This window comes from Sarcophilus harrisii, chromosome 2 (genome assembly GCF_902635505.1).
Source record: "Sarcophilus harrisii chromosome 2, mSarHar1.11, whole genome shotgun sequence".
Lineage (NCBI taxonomy): Eukaryota > Metazoa > Chordata > Mammalia > Dasyuromorphia > Dasyuridae > Sarcophilus > Sarcophilus harrisii.
The window spans coordinates 358,449,304-358,472,218 of record NC_045427.1 but is presented as its reverse complement, the minus strand read 5'-3'; the positions used below and the strand labels follow the sequence as shown (position 1 = coordinate 358,472,218).

General features: G+C 40.2%; 1 long non-coding RNA gene across 1 annotated transcript in view; it reads left to right on the top strand.

Moving 5' to 3' along the window:
- The window catches only part of LOC116421621, a 79,197-nt gene extending 65,543 nt beyond the window's left edge, over nt 1–13,654 (top strand). The window contains exon 3 of the long non-coding RNA XR_004232097.1: nt 13,003–13,654. This is a non-coding gene — a long non-coding RNA (uncharacterized LOC116421621). The remainder of the gene's footprint in view (nt 1–13,002) is intronic.
- Nucleotides 13,655–22,915: the final 9,261 nt, after the last annotated feature.

Sequence of the window (22,915 nt, the reverse complement as noted above, 5' to 3'; positions counted from 1 at the left end):
ACTATATGGCCCTGGACAAGTCACTCAAACTGCCATCTGTCTCAGTTGTCTCAACTGTAAAATAGGGTTAATTTCTCAGGGTTGTTGTGAAAATCAAATGAGATAATCTTTATGATGGACTTAGCACAATACCTAACAGGGGTCCTCAAACTTCTTAAATAGGGGGCCAGTTAACTGTCCCTCAGACTGTTGGAGGGCCAGACTATAGTAAAAACAAAAACTTTGTTTTGTGGGCCTTTAAATAAAGAAACTTAATAGCCCTGGGTGAGAGGGATAATCATCCTCAGCTGCCGCATCTGGCCCGGGAGCCATAGTTTGAGGACCCCTGAGTCCTAGCACATAGTAGGAGCTCTATAAATACTAGCTTTTGAGAGAAATAAGCAGAACCAAGAGAACATCGTACACAGTAACAAGATTGTGGGATGGTCAACTGTGATAGACTCGACTTTTCAACAATGAGGTGATTCAGGTCAATTCCAATAGCCTTGTGATGGAGAGAGCCATCTGCTTAAGAGAGAGGACTATGGGCACTGAATGTGAATCAAAGCATAGTATTTTCACTTTTGTTGTTTTTGTTATTGTTTGCTTGCTTGCTTGATTCTTTTCCCCTTTCTTGTGTTTTTTCCCTTTTGATCTGATTTGTGTGTGTGTGTGTGTGTGTGTGTGTGTGCAACCTGGCAAATATGGAAACATGCTCAGAAGAATTGCATGTGTTCAACCTATATTGGATTACTTGCTGTTTTGGAGAGTGGGAAGAGGGACAAGGGAGAGAAAAATCTGGAACACAAAGTTTTGCAAAGGTGAATTTTGAGAACTATCTTGGCACATATTTGGAAAAATAAAATACTATATAAATAAATACTAGGTATTATTATCATCATCAGAGAAATGTAAAACTGGAAAAAAAAAGAGATGGACTAATGGTACAGCCAGAGAAGGAAACTATATAGCATTTTAGATGGAGAGTTGGAAGGGACTTCAGAAGCCATCAAGTCCAACTCCTCATTTCACAGGTGATGAGGAGGTTAGGTTATTCACATGCACTATTAGGTGATCTAGAGCCCAACTTCTAAAACTGTGGTTCTCCACCTCATATGGGGTCTTGTAATTGAATGTGGAGAGGGGGGATCACAAAATTATGATTTAATATCAGTAAATGTTTGATTTGTATGCCTATTTTATTTTCCTATATACCCAGGGTCATTTAAAAATTTCTTCGGTGAAAAGGGGTTGCAAGTGGAAAAAAATTAAGAAGCCCTGATCTAGAGGGAAGAATTGGAAATAGATGGAAGTGGGGATAGTCAAGGAAAGAAGAAAGGGGAGGAAGAAGGAACAAGCATTTATTAAGGACTGATTATGTATCAAGCACTTAATAAAATACTTGTAAATGCTTTACAAATAATATTTCATTCAATCCTTATAAAAGTTCCAAAAGAGAAGTGCTACTGTTAATCATCTTCCTCTGATACTTGAGGAAACTGAAGCAGAGGTTAATTAATTTGCAGAGGGTCTAATAACTAGCAAGTATCTGATTCAGGATTTGAACTCAGGCCTTCCTTCCTGACTTTAGACCCATCACTCTATCACCTGCATCACTGAGCTGCCTCTAAAGAAAGGGAAGAGCTGCTTCTTCCTAACAAATCTGGGTAACTGAAAGGATGCTGGGGCTTGAAACAAGAACAGGGATATTTGGAGGAGGGACAGGTTGGGGGAGGGGGAGAGATGATGAGTTCACTTGGGGACATGTTAAGTTTGAGGTGCCAGCAGAACAGCCAAGTGATAAACTGAGGAACAGATTGGACAAGATGGCCTCTGAAGTCCCTTCCAACTGTGAGATTCTGTGGTGATTCTCTCCCCTTTCTCTTTCTGTACTGCTTAGCTCTCCCTTCTCCCATCCTTTTCCTCTCTCTTCTCCCCTCCCTCTCCTTTCCCTATCACTCCCTTTTCTTTCCTCCTCCTGTCCTCCAGTCCCCTCATCTTCCCTCTCTAAATGCTATGATTTTGTAGCTTTATTTTTATTTCCTTTTATTACTCCTTCTCTGCATCTGACTCCTTTCCCGTTTATCTTTGTCACACTGGGGGTCTCTCTGCACATCTCTCTGAGTATACCACTTTCTCTCTATCTGTCTTTCTGCATCCTCCCCTTCCTCTGTTTATTCTATCTCCATGCTCTATCTCCCTCAATCCTTTCATTTCTCCCTCTGTCTCTCTACCTCTGTCTTTGCTGTACCTCCCTGTCTCTGTCTCTCTGTGTGTCACTAGGCATTTCTGACTGTCTGTCTCTTTCTTTTCCCCTTCTTTGCTATCTCTAACTCTCCTTCTACCTCTCTGTCCTTCAGTATCTGTCTCCATTTCTCTCTCCCTTCCCCTTCTTTCCTTTCTCTCCTACCCTCCTCCTTCTCTCTCTCTCCGCCCTATCTCCCCCTTTCCCTCAGTCTCAGTCTTTCTACCTGTATCTCTCTGTCTCTCTGTTTCTTCCCCCTCCCCCACTCTCCATTTGAAAACAGAGTCCTTAATTATAATCAGCCGGTGCCTGCTGCTTACAGTTATCGCTCTGCTGAGAAGCGACAGCTGTTTCTATTGGCAGCCCAGCAACTGCGACCGTCAAAGTCCTTCCCATGATGCTTCACCTCGCAAAGATGGCCTGGGTGAATGCAGGGCACAGTCTGCCCCTCTACCCCCCTCAAAGCCCCCCCAAACCCCCCAATGGCCAGCACCTGGGTGGACACAGGGCTGTGGCTTCTCTGAGGGCTGAGCGAGGCCAAATCCAGGCAGCCCTCCTTCTGTTGGTCAAGTCACATCTTTGTTTTTGAACACAAGCTTTGTTTTTGTTTTTTCCATTCGTTTTTTGGCTCAACTGGAGCGTAACACCAATTAAAATTAGATTAGGAAGAAAATGTCCATTTCTGCAGAATACACCAGAATTCTGAATATGTTCCCTTAGTACAGGCTGGAGAAAAGAGGAGATTCGCCTACAGTGGGCAGCTTCTGGCACTGGCAGAACTTTGCTGGGCTTTTATTCTTCTCATTCTCCCTATCATGTATTTGTCACTGAGACCACAAGACAGACAAAATGAATCCCTAGAAAGATTAGCTAGCTGTAGATCGGTGACAGGTGGCCAATTATTGATCAGAATATCAATTTGCAGAAGGTCATCCAAAGTAGAAGGCACCCTACCTACCCCGAATTGGTACCTAAAGAAATTAAGGCACAGAAAAGGAGAGGGACGTAGGGCCAGTCAGCAAGTTGTCTGACTCCCCAGACCAGGCAAGAGAGTTTTAATCCTTACCTCATGATGATTGCCACTCTTATTTCATAAAAACTAGAATGTCAGAGCTATAGGAAGACCTTTAAAAATTAGGACACAGGTGGATCTTCGAGATTAGCTCCAATCTTCTGAAGGGATAAACTGAGGACCAGGTAGAAAACATGACATAGTGATATAGCAGATCTCAAATTAAAACTCAGCTCTCACTTCCCATTCCTTTTTCTAACCCCATCAACATCTAAACATTTCCCTAATGAGTCCTCTCCCCAAGAAAAGGGACACCTGGCTATCTACGGCTTCGCAGATGACAGATTGTTCACATGTTCAAGATGTAGGACTTGACTTTCTGAGTCCCTCCTTTGCTTCTCATAGACAACTAATCATCAGACTAAGGGTGTTGGGATGAGGTAATGTGGTAAGGTGAGCAGAAGAATCAATGAACTTAAGGACAGGAAAACACCTGCTTAATACCTGCTAGGGCACTGACTGACAGGATGATATGTTATATTCCTTCTCAGGATCTCAGTTTTCTCATCTGTCAAATGGGGATAATAATCTCTACCAGCTGTAATAAGTGGCACGATAACCAAAAGAGATAATAATAGCATTTATATAGCACTTTAAAAGTTGGAAAACATTGGAGAGACAGAGAAGGATAAAAGAGTCTTATGTGTTGTAATCCATAAAATCACAAGGAGTCAGGCATGACTATGACTGAATAACAATTTAAAAAACATAGAAATATGGGGTATGTTATTATGTTTTCCTGCCTTTTCTGTGTTACCTCATTTGATCTTGACAAAACCCTGAGATATAGATCCTATTTTTGCCTTCATTTTATAGATGAGGAAACTGAGGTGGAAGTAACTTGCTTTCTGTCATACAACTAGTGAATGTTTGAGGCAAGATTTGAACTCAGATCTAAAAAGTACCAAATATATAGTGATAGTAGTATTATTTATGTTTTCATTCAACCACAGAATCTTAGATTAGGTAAAAGCCTCAAAGATTATCTAGTCCAATTGCTAGCTAACATAGGTAGGATACAAGGGCAGAAGATATCTTTTAGGCAATGATATATGAATCTCCTCTCCACGTCTCTGACAAATGGTCATCCACTTGAAGACTTTCAGTAATGGGAAACTACCTAAAAATGCCATCCATTCTATCTTTAAATAGCTATAATGAGGGTGGCTTGGTGGTATAGTAGATAGAGTACTGGCTCTGAAGTCAGGAGGATCTGAGTTTAAATCTAGCCTCAGACACTTGACATACTACCTACTAGCTATGTGACTGTGGGCAAGTTACTTAACTCCAATTCCCATGTAAGGATAAATAACTAGCTATAGTTTTTAAGAAACGTCACATTTGGTTTAGAAGTAACAGATTTGATATCCAAGGCCAAGCAGAATAAATCTAATCCTTCCATCCAGCTATCCTCTGAATATCATAATCATCTTGCTCTCATTCCCATATCTCACACACATATCTTTTACAGAGACTTTTTCTCCATAGTTTTTGCCCATCTCCTTTCCTAAAAAGCCCTAGTTTCTTTGAGCAATCCTCCCATGACAAAGGGAGGCAACTTCTCTGAAGATGATAGAAGCCCAGAATGCAGAACTGGAAGAGATTAATATCTAAATATACTCTTTCTAGCATCTCCCAACATAGAGTTACCTAACATCTCCTTAAATTAGGGAATCTGGTAGTTCAAAAGGAATTCATTGTTCATTTAGTCTGACTATACATGAAAGGAATCCCCATCATAATACATTGAACACATGATGGTCCAGGCTCTGTCTAAAGACATCTTCAAGAGGAATCTACTACTGCCTCTTGAGAGAGTCACTTCTACTATTGGACACCTTGAATCGCTTGGAAAATTTTCCTGACATGAAGTTAAAATTAGTTCTTTATATTTTGCTCCCCATCTATTCCTTTAGCCAAATTGCTGATTAAAATATAAAATAACAGAAAATCAAGCATAGATCCCTGGGATACTCCACTGGAAACCTACCATGTTGACACTGAACCATTAACAATGATTCCTTTGGTCCAGTCCTCTATCAAGCTCTGAATCCATCTGATTGTGTTACTGAAGACTCTGATAAGATGGAACTCAGTACATCCTGAGGCATCTATGGCTAGTTGTAATTATTAGGAAGTTTTTCTTTATAATAAATCAGTTAAAAAGAAAATATTTTCTAAGTGCCTATTACAGTATTGTGCTGAATGACTAGGGAAAAAGAAAGAAAAAATGGAAAGAAGGAAGAAGAAAAAGAAAGAAAAAAGAGAGGGAGGGACAGAAGGAAGGAAGGAAGGAAGGAAGGAAGGAAGGAAGGAAGGAAGGAAGGAAGGAAGGAAGGAAGGAAGGAAGGAAGGAAGGAAGGAAGGAAGGAAGGAAGGAAGGAAGGAAGAAAGGAAGGAAGAAAGGAAGGAAAGAAAGGAGGGAGGGAAGGAGGGAGGGAGGGAGGGAGGAAAAGAGTATGTTTTGATGTGGATTCAGATTTCACTACTTCTTTTTGTGGGGGTGAATAGCATTTATCATCATGACTTCTTTGGGATTGTCTTGGTATAGGCAGCCTTTCCTGGTCTCCCCCAGCAGCTAAATGCCTTCTACTATCTTCCATCTATTTTGTATGCATCTTTTATGTATTTAGATAAATGTGTGTGTGTGTGTGTGTGTGTGTGTGTGTGTGTGTGTATAATCTCATTAGACTATGAATTACTTGAGAGCAGGGACAAGGAAAGGCTATCTGCAGAAGACATATTTGAGCTGACACATTTGTAGCCTCAGACAGTCTAAGTTACCTCAACTCTAAAATGGGGGTAATAACAGCACCTATATCCCAGGGTTATTATGAGGATCAGATGAGATAATATCTACAAACTAGTTCATAGGTACTTAATGACTGTTTCTCCCTTCCTAATTCTTCTTTCTTATATAGCTCATCAAATAATTATATCATATTCTTTTTTAGTGTGCAATTCTTTAGACTAAACATCACCTGTTCTTTCATTAATGGCATGCTCTCAAGGACTTTCTCTATCCTAATTGCACTCCCACTCATCACCCACCTCTGCCAATTTATCAATGTCCTTCTGAAAATGTGGTGCCTAAAATGAAATTCAATATTCCAGATATGATCTGACCAAAGCAGAGTATACCAATACTGTTATTACCTCCCACACTCTGGGCACAAGGCTCCTAGTAATGCTCCTAAAGTGACATTTCTATAACTATTTTTCCCATTAATGCATCTAAAGTAATGCATAGGGCTAATAATAATAGCTTGCATTTATATCATTTTTTTTTTAAAGTTTGCTAGGTGATGCAGTGAATAGAGTGCCCAATCTAGAATCATCAAGACCTAAGTTCAAATCCAACTTCATGTACTTATTAGTTGTGTGACTAGTTGTGTGTGGGTAAGTCACTTAGCCCTGTTTACCTCAGTTTCTTCATCTGTAAAATGATCTGGAGAAAGAAGTGACATCAATTCAAATCAAATCAGTTCTTTGCCAAGAAAATTTCAAAAAAGGGATTACAAAGAGTTAAACATGATTGAAAACAATAACAAAATGTTTATTGACTGTGTGACCTTGGGCAAATATGCTTGCCTCTGTTTCCTCACCTGTAAAATGAGGGTAATAATAGTATCCATAATCCAGGGCTGTTGTAAGAATTAAATGGAATTCAAAGTGCTTTGCAAATCTCTGTGTAAATCTCTGTATAAATGCTAGCTCTGTTTGTTAGCTTTTATTCCTTTAAGTCTTCATAAAAAAAAAAAAAAAAAAAAAAAAAAAAAAAACCCTGTGAGGTACATGCTATTTTTATAACTATTTTACCAAAGAAACTGAAACTTAGAGAAATGATTTCCCCAATATCACAGTCTGAGTAAATGTCTGAGGTCAAATTTGAACTTAGTTCTTGATTTGGGATAAGTAAAGCATAGAATGTTTTCTATATGAAAAAAATGTATTCAGAACTCCAACCTAAGAGAGGTATGGAATTCATTTCTCCCTATGCAAGTGGGATTGCCTCCAGTTCTAGGATGCTGCCTCTGGCAGAGGTGGAGACTCCATCAAAGGAGAGTGGAAGAAAATAACAAGTAACATATGAATTGATGGACAGGAAGAATTGGGAAGACTGGAGTTGGCTTTAAGTAAAGGACCTCAAGGATAATTATTTTTAGTTCTTACTTCCCTATTACCCCTTTTATTTTTTCCCTTAAGTCTTAGCTTACCTGCTTTTCCACTTCCACCACCTAGGTTTTTTGACCAGTTTTCTTTCCTTTCCTAACGGAATTTGGTCTCACGCCTTCTCATGTCCTTGAAGTAAGCACAGAACTAATATTTCAATGAGCTTTAAGAGTCATGAGTTGTTTAACAGAGATTCCTCATTTGATCCTTGAGAGGCTCCTGTGAAGTAGGTATAACAGGTTTATTTTTCCCATTTTACAGATAGGGACACTGAGGCTCAGAAATGTAAAGTGACTTATCCATTATCCCACAACCAGTAAATTGCAAAGACAGGATTGGAAGGTAAATTTCCATTAACTCCAAATCCAATATGCTTTCTGCTTTACCATGCTATCAACCTGTTTCCAGAGTTTGGTATAAGAAAGACAAATAGGTTGTATCCTAACCCTAACCCTAAATTCGTTTCTAACCATAACATTAAATGCTATTTATTTCTAACCCTAACCTTAAATATAATGTCGGATTCCTCTTTTGTATCCTTCAGTCTCCAGCACAAGGCCTGGTACAGAGGAAAGATGTTAATAAACATTCAAACTTAAATTCATGTTTCCTACTCAAATACTTGCAATGGCTCCACATTTCCCCCAGGAGAAAATATTGTTTCCTTATTTAGAATTCCAAGGTTACAGTCCACAGTTTGTTTCTCCCCCTCCTATTTCCAGATGAGGAAACAGGCCCAGAAGGGACTAGGAAATAATGGATCCAAATTTTTAATCCCCAATCAGTTCTATAAACATTGATTAAACTGCTTCCATGCCCTAAACTCCAGGTGCTAAGAATATATCCATCCCTCAAAAGAACCTATAGATGATTGATTTAGGGCTCATTTGGATCAAAAACAATACCCAACAAGCATTTAGTATAGTGCCTGGCATATAGGAGGCATTTTTGTAAAATGTTTGTTCCTTTTCTCCTTTTTTTTAAATTGTTATACATGTTAAAAATATATGTTAAATTCAATATGTGGAAACATATTTATACAATTCTCTTGCCGCACAAGAAAAATCAGATCAAAAAGGAAAGTAAATGAATAAGAAAACAAAATGCAAGTGAACAACAACAAAAAGAGTGAGAATGTTATGTTGTGATCCACTCCTTTCCTCTTTACATTACACCATGTTTCTTTCTGAATTTGTTGATCTGAACTGAATGCAATTCGACGATAAACTCCCTTGTCTATAGCATGGTAAGATTTATAGAGTGCTGCCTTCACACCAACTCTACAGTGTAAAGTGTTATTCCCACTTAAAGATAAGAAAATCAATCTCAGAGAGAAGTGACTTGTCTAAGGTCTCATAGTAAGTGACAGATTTTGGATTCTAGTTCAGATTTTCTGCACCCAGGTTTCTTTCTACTTCACTACATTTAAAATCTTCAACAAGTAATTTGCTTCTGATTTGGGCCAACTGAAAAATTCTAACTATCTCAGGTCCCCAACTGTCAGCCTTTGTCAGGCTATTGAAATCTATTTAAAACATGCCCAGGAACCAGCTATAGCTTTCTCCATTTCTGATAAACAACAGCTTGTAGTTATATGAGACCAAGAGAAGAAAAGATGCAATTCTTCTGGTTTCCTATATGATTCATTATTACAATAATGTGTCCACACCAAACCCTTGCCACAGATATCATAAAAATAAATCTCTGGAGTTTAGAAAGAACAGCTCCTGAGGCCACAAAGGAAGGGAGACATTAAGGGAGTATCCTGGAAACGAAGACTTATAAGTCACCAAAATTTGAAAGAAACACATTTCAAATGTTGCATAATGTCATCTGATGGCTAAAAATAATGGAATGCCAATGTAAGTGCCAGGAAAGTATACTCTGGAAAATTGAACAAACATTTTTGTCTCCTGAGCTAGAAAGTGGAGGAACTGAGTTCTAATCTGGGACAGCCACTCACAAACTGTGTGACTTTGGGGAAGTTCTTATATCTTAAATTCCCCTTTTGAATAATGAAAGAATTGGACTAGTCAGAATCAAAGGCAGAGGCATTTAGAATTAGGATGCAGGTCAAAGGCATGAATTTCTATTAGGGTCTTTTCGGCTTCACTATTCTGCATTCTATCATTCTAAGGTCCTTTCCAGTTTTGACATTGGATGTTCTATGATTCCAAAGCTACTTCCAACTCTAACATTCTGTAATCATGTTCCAAAATCTGCTCTAGTACCTACCGATGGTCAGTGTTTTCTTGAGCTAAGTCTTCTTTAATTTCTAACATTCTATATTCTGAAATTCTAATGTCCCATTCTGATACATTTTATAGAAAGTGAAGATGATAGGCCATAAAAGGACTCAGCCTTGCAACACAATTCTACCTTTAGCCCCGGGAAATAAATATTTTCAATTCCATTCCACAAATAGTTTTGAAGCACCTACTATGTATAAGGCCCTGCTTTTTGAGTTTGGAAGGCATAAATATGAAAAATGACAAGTTCTCTGTCTTCAAGGAGTTGAGAAGTTAATAGGGAGGAATAGAAGAAATACATATGTAAAATGTGTGTTGTCCAGGCAAGTTTGTGTCCACATGGGTTATCTAAATGATGCTTTCAGGAAGACATGAATAGAATCCTATTCACTGCTTTCCAAGAGAGACTTTGATTTCTACTTGCTGGATAACCAGAGAAAAGATCATGAGATTAACCACACTGGCTTCTTCAAAGATACTATAAATTAAATTTGAATTATATCTGTTCATCTCCCCCTACTAGTCTAAGGATTTTTTTTTTAATTATTTGCTGAGGCAATTGGGGTTAAATGACTTGCCCAGGGTCACATAGGAAGTATGAAGTGTCTGAGGCCAGATTTGAACTCATATCCTCCTGATTTCAAGATTGGTGCTCTATTCACTGCACCACCTAGATGCCCCCCTAGGGGGAATTTCTTTTCCCTTTGGTTCAAGGTATTTTCTTGGTCACTACCCTTTAAATAGAAGGCGAATGGCTGATATCACAAGCCTTGATTCCTTCTAACCATATGCTAAACAAAAGATCGTTACAAATTATGAATCAATCCATTTATTAAAACAGATAACAAATAAAAATCTTTAAAAACTTTATAGATTATTACATACCAGACAATACACGAAGTGAATAAATACCATCATTGAAAGTAAGATATCTCAACTCAATGAAGAAAGAATCTTTGACATCCCCCAAGAGGAAATTCCTCAATATCTCTATGGGGGCAAGATTTGTTTTTCCTAAATGCCTGCTTTCTGTAGTCTATTTGTTTTTCTCTTCGGATTTTTCCCAAAAATGGATCTAGAACCACAAGGGCTTCTCTTGAAGAAGAAAGCAAGAAGAATGTCTTTGTTCCCAAATTTCCAAACTAATTCTACTCTTCACATAGGCCCACAACTTTTGTCACTATTTCCTTCACCAATGGGGCAAGTTTTATATAAATGATTCAGACTTGAAACCTGGGTTACACATAAAACAACAGAATACAAAGAAAATGTGATAAGAGCAGATTTTATTCCCTGCGCATCAAGTATAGTTCTTTAATATAGTAAAGTTGAAATAAATATGTATGGGAAAAGAGAGAAAGAAAAAAGAAAAAGAGAGAGAGAGAGAGAGAGAGAGAGAAAAGGAGAAAGGAGGAGGGAGGGAGGAAGGGAGAAAGAGAGGAAAAGAGGAAGAAAGGAAGGAAGGAAAGAAGAAAGGAAGGAAGGAAGGAAGGAAGGAAGGAGGGAGGGAGGGAAGGAAGGAAGGAAGGAAGGAGGGAGGAAAGGAAGGAAGGAAAGAAGGAAGGAAGGAAAGGGAAGAAGGAAAGTATGGAAGGAAGGGAGGATGGAAGGAGGGAAGGAAGAAAAAAGGGAGGGAAGAAGAGGGGGGAAGGAAGGAAGAGAGGGAGGGAGGGGGAAGGAAGGAGGGAAAGAGGGAAAGAAGGAAGGAGGGAAGGAAAAAAGGAAGAAAGAAAAAGAAAGAAGGAGGTAAGGAAGGAAAGAAGGAGGAAGGAAAGGAAGGAAAGGAAGAAGGGAGAAAGGAAAAAAGAAAAAAGGAAGAAAGGAGGAAAGAAAAATAAAAAAGAAAAGGGAGAGATCTAAACAAAGTGGCTCTGAGAAAATCTGAGAAGACATTTTTTTGCATCTAACAGTTGGGTTCTCCCACTCAGCATCAATGTTGGAACAAGATTTCAGAATTTACCAATCTTGGCTCCAGCTGACCCAGTTTCCCATTTATAAGTATTCCTGTCATGAACATAAGCCCCCTCCTTTCTTCCCTGTTCCATTGTATCCTGTTCCCAAATCCTGCTTTCATGATAAAGATCAGAAAAAAATTTATTCACACTAAGGTCCAAGGGATTGAAAACAGATCAGAATATTACCCTAGCTTATCAAGCTTATCAAATATGATGAGGAAGGATTCAGAAGTTTTTAAAAGTCTCCAAGTCACATATCCTAGAGCATAAATATTCCTTTCCTCCCTTAGTCAAAACTTTTTGCTCCTTGTCAAAAAAAAATTCAATCAAAACCATAGTTGACCTAATTTTTCAGATACTGAAAATATTTTATATCCCCCAAATTCAAAGGATGATAAACTTTAGAGCTAGAACTGATATTGGAAATCACCTAGTCAGTCTATACACTCTACAGAAGCAGAAATTGACTCCAAATCCCATGTTCCTTTAAGGTATACCTAGGTACTGATCCTCCACCCATCAAGTGTCTTCCTTTTTTCCTTCCTTCCTTCCTTCCTTCCTTCCTTCCTTCCTTCCTTCCTTCCTTTTCATTGCCTCTTTGAAGAAGGTTCTGGGGTTAAACAGTGTTGTTGTCAAACTAGGATGGTGAAAATTGATTATAGGTTCACATTCAACTCTGGATGAAGGATTGTTGGTTGTGATTATTGATTGCCAAGGTCCTATAGGCTCTAGTCCAAAAGAATGGAGAAGAGCTCAGAAGGTGTTGAAAGCAAGAAGTAGAAAAGTAGAAAGAGCCCTGCCTCTCAAGTTAAAAAACCTGAATTCAAATCCCACTTGTGATGCTTATGACCCATGTGCCTGAGTAAATCTCCTCCCCTCCTTGCAATTTAATAGTCTCATCTGCAAAATGATCATATTACATAGTCTTTGAATGTGAGAAGAACAAATTATTTCCCCATAGCATCTAGCACAGTATTTTAATATATTAGGGGTGAAATAAATATGTATGGGAAAAGAGGCAAAGGAATCCTTCCCTAGGTCTAAGATCTAATGTTTTCAAAGGGAACTATAGCCACAGTGGACAGAGTCTGGACCTGTAGTCAGGAAAATCTAAGATTAAATGTGGTCTGAGAAACTTACCAACTGCAAGTACTATAAACTCTTTCTTATGCAAGTCACTTGATCCCTGTTTGCCTCAATCTCTACATCTGTAAATTGGGGATAATAACAACCCTTGAAGGATTGTTGGGAAGACCAAATGAGATGGTATTTTTAAAGTGCTTGGTACATAGTAGGAATGCTTATTCCTTTCCATCTTCCCTTTTGCAGCTGTTGCTAACTTCATGACAGAAAGTCATCATTACCTTTGCTGTCCTCTGTTCTTAATATCTCAAAAATCTTACAGTACAGCCCAATAAGATTTCATCAGAGAAACGCTTGTTTTGGGGAAATAGGAATGTAGACACAACAGAGAGCCTCCCTAGAGCAGCCTTGCTGGATCACAGAATGGAAGAGTTGAAATAGACCTCAGAGACCATGTAATCCAACCCAGGTAAGAATCTTCTCTAGAAGAGTTATCTCCAGTTTTTGCTTGAAGACTTCTAGGGAAGGGAAAGCTATGACCTGACTAAATAGTTTCTTCCACTTCGGGATAAATCTAATTGTTAGAATATTTTTCCTTAGATATTATGTTTACTCTTTCTCTCTCCTTTTTTGTCCCCCACAAACAAATAGCTATACATTCAAAGTTAAGGACCAGTCTAGGAAACAGCTCAGAAGTAGAACTTTTTCATATAATGTCTGGTGTTATTTAGGAGAGCAATTTGTAGTTCTGTTTGGGGGTTAGCACCAAATGTTGAAATTAATGTAGGCACCAAATGTTGGGGTTAAGCCATGTGAAGTCACAATGGCTATTTTCTTTGGCAAAAGGTAGTTTTTTTTTTTTTTAGGAGATAGACAAAATGAAGAGATACAATAAATACCAGGAATGATAAATATGAGAGTTGGGAAAACACATAGAAAAAAAAAAAAGGTGGGGTCAAGGAGATACTAAAGAAGGGAAAGGGACCTGTATATGCCAAGATGTTTGTGGCAGCCCTGTTTGTAGTGGCTAGAAACTGGAAAATGAATGGATGCCTTTCAATTGGAAAATGGTTGGGTAAATTGTGGTATATGAATGTTATGGAATATTATTGTTCTGTAAGAAATGACCAGCAGGATGAATACAGAGAGGCTTGGAGAGACTTACATGAACTGATGCTAAGTGAAATGAGCAGAACCAGGAGATCATTATATACTTCAACAACAATACTGTATGAAGATGTATTCTGATGGAAGTGGATTTCTTTGACAAAGAGACCTAATTCAATTTCAGTTGATCAATGATGGACAGAAGCAACTACACCCAAAGAAAGAACACTGGGAAATGAATATAAACTGTTTGCATTTTTGTTTTTCTTCCCCGGTTATTTTTACCTTCTGAATCCAATTCTTCTTGTGCAACAAGAGAACTGTTTGGTTCTGCACACATATATTGTATCTAGGATATACTGCGACATATTCAACATATATAGGACTGCTTGCCATCTAGGGGAGGGGGTGGAGGGAGAGAGGGGAAAAATCGGAACAGAAGTGAGTACAAGAGATAATGTAGTAAAAAATTATCCTGGCATGGGTTCTGTCAATAAAAAGTTATTATAATAAAAAAATAAAATTTGAAAAAAAGAAAGAAAAAAAAAGGCGGGGGGTTAATAATTAATAATGGAAAAGACAAGTTTCCTAGTGGAACTTTAAGTTCTTAGCAGTACTTTAGTTTTTCTCTGCCAAACCCAGCTAGTTATTCAGAACCTCATCAATGCTCAAAGAGAAATAGGTGGAAATGTGTTAGAGCACCAGGCCAGGAATTAGGAAGATTCATCTTCCTGACTTCAAATCTGGCCTCTGAAATTTACTAGCTGTGTGACCCTAAGCAAAGTCACTTAGCCCTGCTTCATTTGTTCATCTGTAAAATGAGCTAGAGAAGGAAATGGCAAACCATTCCTGTATCATTTGCCTCCAAATGGGGACATGAAGAGTTGGAAATGATTGAAAAACAACTAAACAACAACAATATACTGTGTACAGACAACGCAGAGTAGAACAGAGACTGGTGTCCTTGTTTTGGCAGTAGATACTACCTTCCCAAGCAATCAGTCAATTAATAAAAATTTATTAAGCATCAACTAGGTGCCAGGCATTATGCTAAATTCAGGGTATACAAAAAGAGACAAAAAATGATTCCTGCCCTCAAGGAGATTATACTCTAATGAGGAGGACAACAAAACATACAAACTGTATACACAATAAATAGGAAATAATTAACAAAGGGAAGGCATTAGAATTAAGAGAGGATGGGGAAAATTTCCCAGAACCACAGCTCAGTTGCCCAGCCTGTTTGTGAAGGAAGAGACACAGTTCCACATAGAGATAGCCTGGAGAGAAGGGATCACTTTCTAAATTGACTAGGATGACAAGCAAAATTTTTAAAACTTACCAGTGATGAAAGACTTGATGAATAACAATATCACGTCAGCACAGCCTAGAGGGGACTACACTGCCACTTAATAGCAGTAATAGCTCATGTTTCTACAGTTTTTTGCAGTTTCCAAATCACCTTTCTCATAACAATCTTGAAACATAGAGAGGACAAGTATTATCCTTATTTTAAACATGAAGAAAATGACGCTCAAAGACAGCCTTGAGTTCACATAACATACAGCCTAAGTTAGAAACTGAACCCAGATTTGATGATTCTGAGTTCAGCAATTTTTCACCTTCCAGTGGGTATAATCCCACTGCAAGCAGGATATCTGACTTGACAACTGAGAGCAGCTGGAGACTGAACAAGCTCACCTCCTCTCCTGCCCCCAACATTCTGAATCATCAAACTGTGGTTTTTAGTGTCTTTGGACAGGAGAGAGAAATAAAGGGGTTCCCAAGAGACATAATATCTTAAGAGTTCTGGACTAACCCACTGATTTTAAGTAGTTTCTCTAAATGAGGGGCTCATTTAGCTCAAGGAAGAGAAAAGATATTTGTATCTGTGTTCTCTGTGGAGAATAGTATCCAAGAGCTAGTGCTGATTTTTGTGTGTACCCAAGAGAATTCACTTACATTATACAGAATGTAGTCCCAAGACTCTGCCCACAAGAAAGAGAAAGCCTCCAAAGCTGTGAAGGATTCAGGTATCCTTGACACCTTGTGGCATAGATTCATATTTTTCCTGTACTATAGATCTCAATAAACCATTTTTCTGGTTTTTCTCTTATTGTCTCCTTTACTAGTTTTTTAATCCACCTTTTTTTTTTTTTTTTTTTTTTTTTTTTTTTTTGTCCCTAAGAGTAGGTTGCTTCCCCAAGTTTCTGCCTAAGGTTTCAGAATACAGAACTTTCTTTTCTCTCTCTCTCCCTCCTTTCCTCCTTTTCTCATTCTCCATTGCGTTTTCTCTCTCTTTCTCTCTCTCTCTCTCTCTCTCTTTTTCATATTAACTTCATCAGCTCTAATGGTCCAATTATCTCTTATTACACATGACTCCATAAAATAGCTGTACAGAACTAATCTCTGTCCTAAATTCTAATCTTATATTTTCAGCTTCCTACTAGATGTTTAGACCTATGTCTTCCACCAGTAATGAAAAGTCAACAAAATGAACTCATCACCTTTGCTTTTACTTTGTTTCAAAATCCTTCCCCTTTTCCAAACTTTTTTCAGTTGAGGGCATCAATATTATCCCTGTCACCCAAGGTCACAAATTTTAGAGACAATCTTGACTTTTCTTACTCCCTCACCCCACCCATATCTAATCTCTTGCCAAATCCTGCCTATTCCACCACAATGGATTTCATTACTATCCCCTTTTTTCTTCTCTTAACCTGTGAAACAATCATAATATGGTGGCTGGACTCCTGGTCTTGGAGTTAGAAAGACTCTCTGATGTTCAGTTTCTTCATCTCTAAAAATGGAGATAACAGTAGTGACATCACAGGATTGTTGTGAAGATCAAATGGCATTATGCAAATAAATTGCTTTGCAATCCTCAAAGCATGCATTTCCTCACCCAGAAATTCCCTTTACCAGTGAAATCACATATTCTTTCCCTATCTTCATTACTCTTAATTGTTGCCTTGATCACCACTTACCTGGATTGTTGTAATAGCCTCCTAACAGGTTTCCTTACCTCTAGTCAAGAATGTCAGAACTAGAAGAAGCTTCCCTTGGCAAACCTTTCTTGTCTCTTCGCTTGCTGACTCCTTGTCTTTTCTGATTCCCCACTTTCTGCTTATCCTGTTGGTCAGTCCTGCCCTGATGTTTGACATGAACCAGAGTTCTCAAAGCCCAAGCTGGAAGTTCCTAACTACCCATGTCCCAACACTGACTAGTGATCCCTAGAGATACACAGTCCAGCTCTGACAACTTGTGACATTTCCATGTCCTTAAAGCCTGCCAGGGCTGACATTTAGAACAGTGGCTTTGCAGAGCCTGGCACTGTGTGAGATTCAGGTCTTTCCCAAGCTCTTAGCTTCAAATAATCCTGCCCATTTCTGAGTACTCAGTCAGTCAAGTCTCTAAACTATTCCAATTTCACTTCTGTTTAATACAGAAGACTTGGATTGGGGAAGTCAGCTTGCTAAGCAAATGTCCAGAAACAACTAAAATTCTACACTTCCCTCAAGATCTAGTTCACATGTATTCTCTTCTAGAAAACCTTCCCTGATTATCCTCTAGGAAATAATTTCTCTCTCCTTAGAGCTCTCATGGCACTTTTAAAAAAAATCTCATCTATCCTTTTATCCCTGCCCCCTACACACACACACACACAAACACACACACACACACACACACACACAGTTCTAGAAGTGAAAGGATTTCAGAATTCCAAACTCTAGGTCAGGGATTCTTAACCCAGAATCTGTGATTCCCCCCCCCACCTGTATTTTAATTATGATATATCTTATGTATATTTATGTAATTTTATTCATTTAAAAAAGTTCTGAGAAGGGATCTATCCTCTTCACTTGACTGTCAAATGGAATCCATTGTACAAGAAAGGTTAGAAAAAAATCCTATGATCTAGTCTAACCCTCTTATTTTACAACAGAGGAATCTGAGGTGTTAGGGTAGAGGGCAATGGCTTGCACAAGATCACACAGAGGAGACAGAATTCAAACCCAGGTCTTCTAACTCTAGAGTTTGTACTCTTTACACTGTATTATGTTGCCTCCCTATTGCATTCTACTATAATTATTTGTCCCTCCTATAAAAATGAGGATCCCTTGAGGAACAGTTTCATGTTTTATTTTTTTCATCTAATCTGCCAACATAAGACCCTTTCATTCAAGTACTTAGGAAATGTTTCTTGAATTGACTAAATAATATCAACATTTTAATAAGTGTTAATGTTTAAACTGCTGCTTTAGACCCTTTATCAGCATCACTTGAATTCAAGCAATGTTACTCGTTGTTACTCTTGCTGATGCTTTTAGATTGTCTTTTAAATTTAAACTACAGGTTCTGAAGAATTTGTAGTTGAGAACAACTTGTTACCCACTGGTTTGTGTTAATATGCTCTCAAAGTGATAAAATGATATTTTTTAAAAGAAACTACTCTATAAACAGAACTTCCTAATCATTCTGTCAAATCTTCCATTCCCTTAACTGACCCTAGTGTAAATGGACTACTCTGTTCCCTGAATATAACATATCCTGCCCGCTTCATCTCAATACCTTCGCTCACAATGTTCCCTAGACCTGGAATGTCCTCCCTTCCCCTCTTTATATATTGAATTTCTGCCCATTTTGAAAACCTAACTCAAAGATCATCCCCTCCAATAAGACTTCTCTAATCCCCACCCACAATGCCCATTAAGACCTCATTTATCATTTATTTCTATATATCCAAAATATATTTATTATGTACTAGAGTTATCTGTTCATGTGTTCTATTACCCATAATAATAGATCTTAGAATCATGGATCTTATGCTAGGAGAAACCTTAGAAGCAGTCTAGTCCAACCCCACTATTATACCAATGAGAAAACTTAGGCCCAGAGAGGTTAATTGATATGCCCAGGGTTTCTCAAGTGGCAAGTGGTAGAACTGGAATTCAAACAACAATGCTTAACTTCAGTATTAACCCTCTTTCCACTGCCCCATGATGTCTCCATGTAAACTTCATGATGTCAACGGTCTCTCAGTGACTTAGTGTTCTACACATAGTTGAATTAGGCATCTATACAATTCTAATTTAGTTAGGGTTTTGCCACAGTATACTTTTGTTTTGTTTGTAAAGTCTTAGTTCTGACTGGTTTTCTTGGGGACCTATCTGAGGCTTTCCCACAAATATGATTAACTCACAATGGTTCTGATGACTGATTTAGTTTTTGCTCAGCCATTTCAGTCATGATACTTTAGCACAAAGTCAGTATAATTTAATCAGAAAATCAAAAGGCTCTCTAACCTATCCCAGAGCATTCTATCTGCTAAAAGCCTCAGTGGGCTCATACCTACCACACTCTTACATATCCAGCCCCTTCCCTGATGGCTAGCAGAAGGTTCTGAGTAAGTGGTCGTCTAAGTTAACAAGGATTCAAAAAGGCTAATTCTCTCAACCTTTAAGGGAACCAACTCTTGGATGTTAAGATCATATTACTCAGTGCTAAATGATCCCTGAAGAAAAACCAAAAACCCAGGAAATTACCCTCCCCCAGGTCCTGTTTATAGAAATGAAGAGTTTCTATGTTTTCTAGAGCTGTTCAGAGGTGAATTCATTGATAGATTTCTGATTCCCCTCTTTTCCTTTCCTCTGCCCGCCCTCTGGTGGAGCTATGGGATGGCCCAAAATGGCAGGCTCAGAAAGGAAGAAGCAAAGGGGAGCAATGACGGTTCTGAATAATCCACAAGCTGAACACTTCATCTACAAATTGAAACCATGATGTTGATTACAAACTCACAGGAAGTTGACCTTGTCTTCTGGAAGAGAAAAAGAAAGCCAAACCCTACTATTATAATTAGGAGGGGATCACCTCCACTCTTTAGGATGGGGAAGGAGCAAGAGGCAAGTTTGCTTTAAGGAATCCTCCTCACCTTCACTTAAAGACTGCACATGTATTAGTGAAAGAGGAAGGACCAGAAGAACCTGGCATGGGGAGTAAGGAAAAACGAAAAACAAGAGAACAGTGCTGTTTGGTTTGGGAAAGGGGAGGTAAGGTCAAATATCTAGCAAAAGTGGGGTAGAAAGTACTAATTCTGATTCTGCCACAAAGTCTGTGTGACTCCTAGAAAATTACTTTCCCTTTCTGAACTTCAGTTTCTCCATCGCTAAATTGATTTCTAAGTTCCCACTTTTAATTTCCTTTGATTCCGAGATTCTAAGGTTCTTTCTAGCTCAGAGGTTTTACGTTCTAAGATTCCTTCCAATTGTGTCACTCTATCATGGGGGGTGGGGAGGGAAGGGAAGGGAAAGAGACAATTAATATATCCACCTCAACAGGTATCTCAAAGGGCATTTGACAACAAAATCTTAGAGGGGGAAAGTTGTCTCCCATGCTATTCCCATAATGAATTATTGAAACCTAGGGTTGGATAGTGTGTTAGTAGTTCATATTCTTAAACTGTGGCAGAGGGGAAAGTGGCTGGAGGTGGGGCTGGCTGTCTCTGCAGCGAAGTTGGATCTCAGACCCCCAGACGCCAACAAGAGAACTCTTTACTAACCCTCCCCCCAGAACGCCCTTCTTTCTACCCGAGGTTCTTTGAAACAATTCCTATATAAGGGGCTTTAAGGAATGGTCGGAAGAGAAAAGAGAGAAGTTGAACTCCCTGACTGGCCGGATTAATGCAGTGCATTCGGTTTGAAAAGAATTCTTAATCTCCAGCTGAGAGACAGTTGCCCTCCTCCAAGTAGAGGCAACTTCCGAGGATTTGGGCCCCTCTCGAATCCTCAGTCGCGCAAAGACTGTAAGTCCTCAGCTAAACCCGCTCAGTCCACCTACTTCCTCCCAGCTGCCCTGTCTCCGATATCTTGGTGGTCCCCGGAGAAGCAGTCCAGAGAGACCACTGCCCGTCCTGCACCCACGAAATCCGTGGCCGCTGCAGTCTTCTGAGGCAGCGGTGTGTCAGCACCCAGGGTCCGTTTGATCTCAGGGGATCCTGGGCGCTCGCTCTCTCCGTCTCGCTCAGCCACAGAATGCGGACAAGTACGCGGCTGCCCCAGAAGAATCCATATCTGTGCTTGTTCTAGTTCGGTGAGAGCCCCTAGGATCTCACAGGAATTAGAATTGGAAAGACATCATCCAGAACATGGCCCTTCTTTTTGCATACGGGGATACTGAGGCCAGGAAAAGAAATAGGACATGAAAAGGTTACAAAACTAGTGAGGAGGGCTCTGGGCTTGAACCGAGGTCTTAAGAATGCAAGTCCACGACTTTTCTATTATCTCACCACCACCAGCACCAGTACTACCAGATGCGAATGCTCCCCATGGTGACCGGAGCTGCTCATTTTGAGAAGCTGGTACCTGGAACACATAGTTGGGACAGATTGCTCGGGATGCCTTCAGGAGCAGCATGCAAGTTCTGGCTCGAACAGTTCTCACAATCTGCCTCTCTCACACTGCTCTCTCCGTTGCCTGGGGCGCACCACTTTATGCATTTGGCATACTTTCTCCCTTACTGGATTCCCTAGCTAGAAAAGGAATGTCACTGACCGGGAGTAGAGGGACTTCGAGAGGGGTCAGTATCCACATTTCAGAATCTCAGAACAAGGGAACTGGAAAGAACCGTAGAAATCACCTAGCGAATATCATTTTACAGTTGTGGAAACTGAGGCCCATATTACAAAGTCAATTAATAGCAAAGCAGAATTTGAACACCGCCTTTCTAACACTGAACCTCTCTTCCAGCAGTTCACCAGTCACAGGTGAAAGCTTCCCTAACCCCAAGTTATTTGAAGAGAGAGAGAGAGAGAGAGAAAGAGAGAGAGAGAGAGAGAGAGAGAGAGAGAGAGAGAGAGAGAGAGAGAGAGAAACCTTGTCATTACTTAGTGTTGGCTGTCCCCGAGCGCAGCCTCCCCGCCCCGACTGGAGTGTAACCGAGTGTAGGAAGACAAAGTTCAGACCCTAGGAGGCAGGTTGACGGGGCCCTCGACGTTGAGGAGGAGGGAGGGCACCCCGCAGATCCCCCAGAGCAGAAGCCAAAGCATAGGACGAGGGCAGGAGCGTCTTGGGGAGCTGGGGAGAAGAACCTGTTCGCCCCACAGACAGCTTAGGGAAAGCTGGCACTCCAGGCAAGGAGCGAGAGCATGCCCCCAGCACCTCGGGACCGGACCCACTGAAGCAGCGACCACCGGAGATCGGAGCCCAAATGCTAAACCTCAGCTCAGGGGATAAGCATCTGCCTAGGTCTCCAGCTCTCGGCCAACAGCTACCCCTAGCGGAAAATCGACCGTCCCGTTCCCCTCCGTGCCTCCCAGGGCGTTCCGAGGCTCAGTTAGAGAGCCTGGGTAAATGAGGCGTGTGCTCTCCCTACTCCCTGCCCTCTCCCAACCCCGAGCTCTGCCCCTACACTGTCCTGTTGGGAGGCCACCAGCAAACCCGGCCCCAGCTGTCCAGGATCCCCAAATTTGGCTATCCTTCAGACTCTATACCCTCTCCTGCCGGCCTCCCTACGCCCGGAGCCGAAACCGACTGGAACTGCTGCTCCTTGGACCGACAGGCGGCGGGAGCTCGGGCTGCCTTGGCGAAGGTGTAGGGCGGTGTCCGAACTCGGAGCTGGACAGTATCTGTGCTGTGGAACTGGATGAAGGAAGATACGTGCATCAATAGAGTGGAAAAGTAGGGTGCGGAATGGGAAGCAAAAAGGTGTAGGACCGGGGGGATTCGTTGTAGGGGATAGAGAGCAATGTAATGTATCCTTAGTTCTAGAGGTGTACAGTGCAGGATTGTGTGGGATAAGGGTGCATAGTAATGGATTTTGTGTTCCGGGAGTGAGATACACCGAATGGGTGTGGTAAGAGGTGATGGAGTTGAAGAAAAGAATGGTGATGGGGAAGGTGAAGGGAGCGTATTGTTTCCGCAGCAAGACCGGAGAAAAGTGAGTCTCAGAAGCCGATCTGTGAGTCGCTGTTCCTTGATTTACTGGGGATACCCGTCGGGCTGGGAAACACGTTGAGATGTCTGGGAACTAGGTGCTTCTAGGAGCAGCAGGCGTG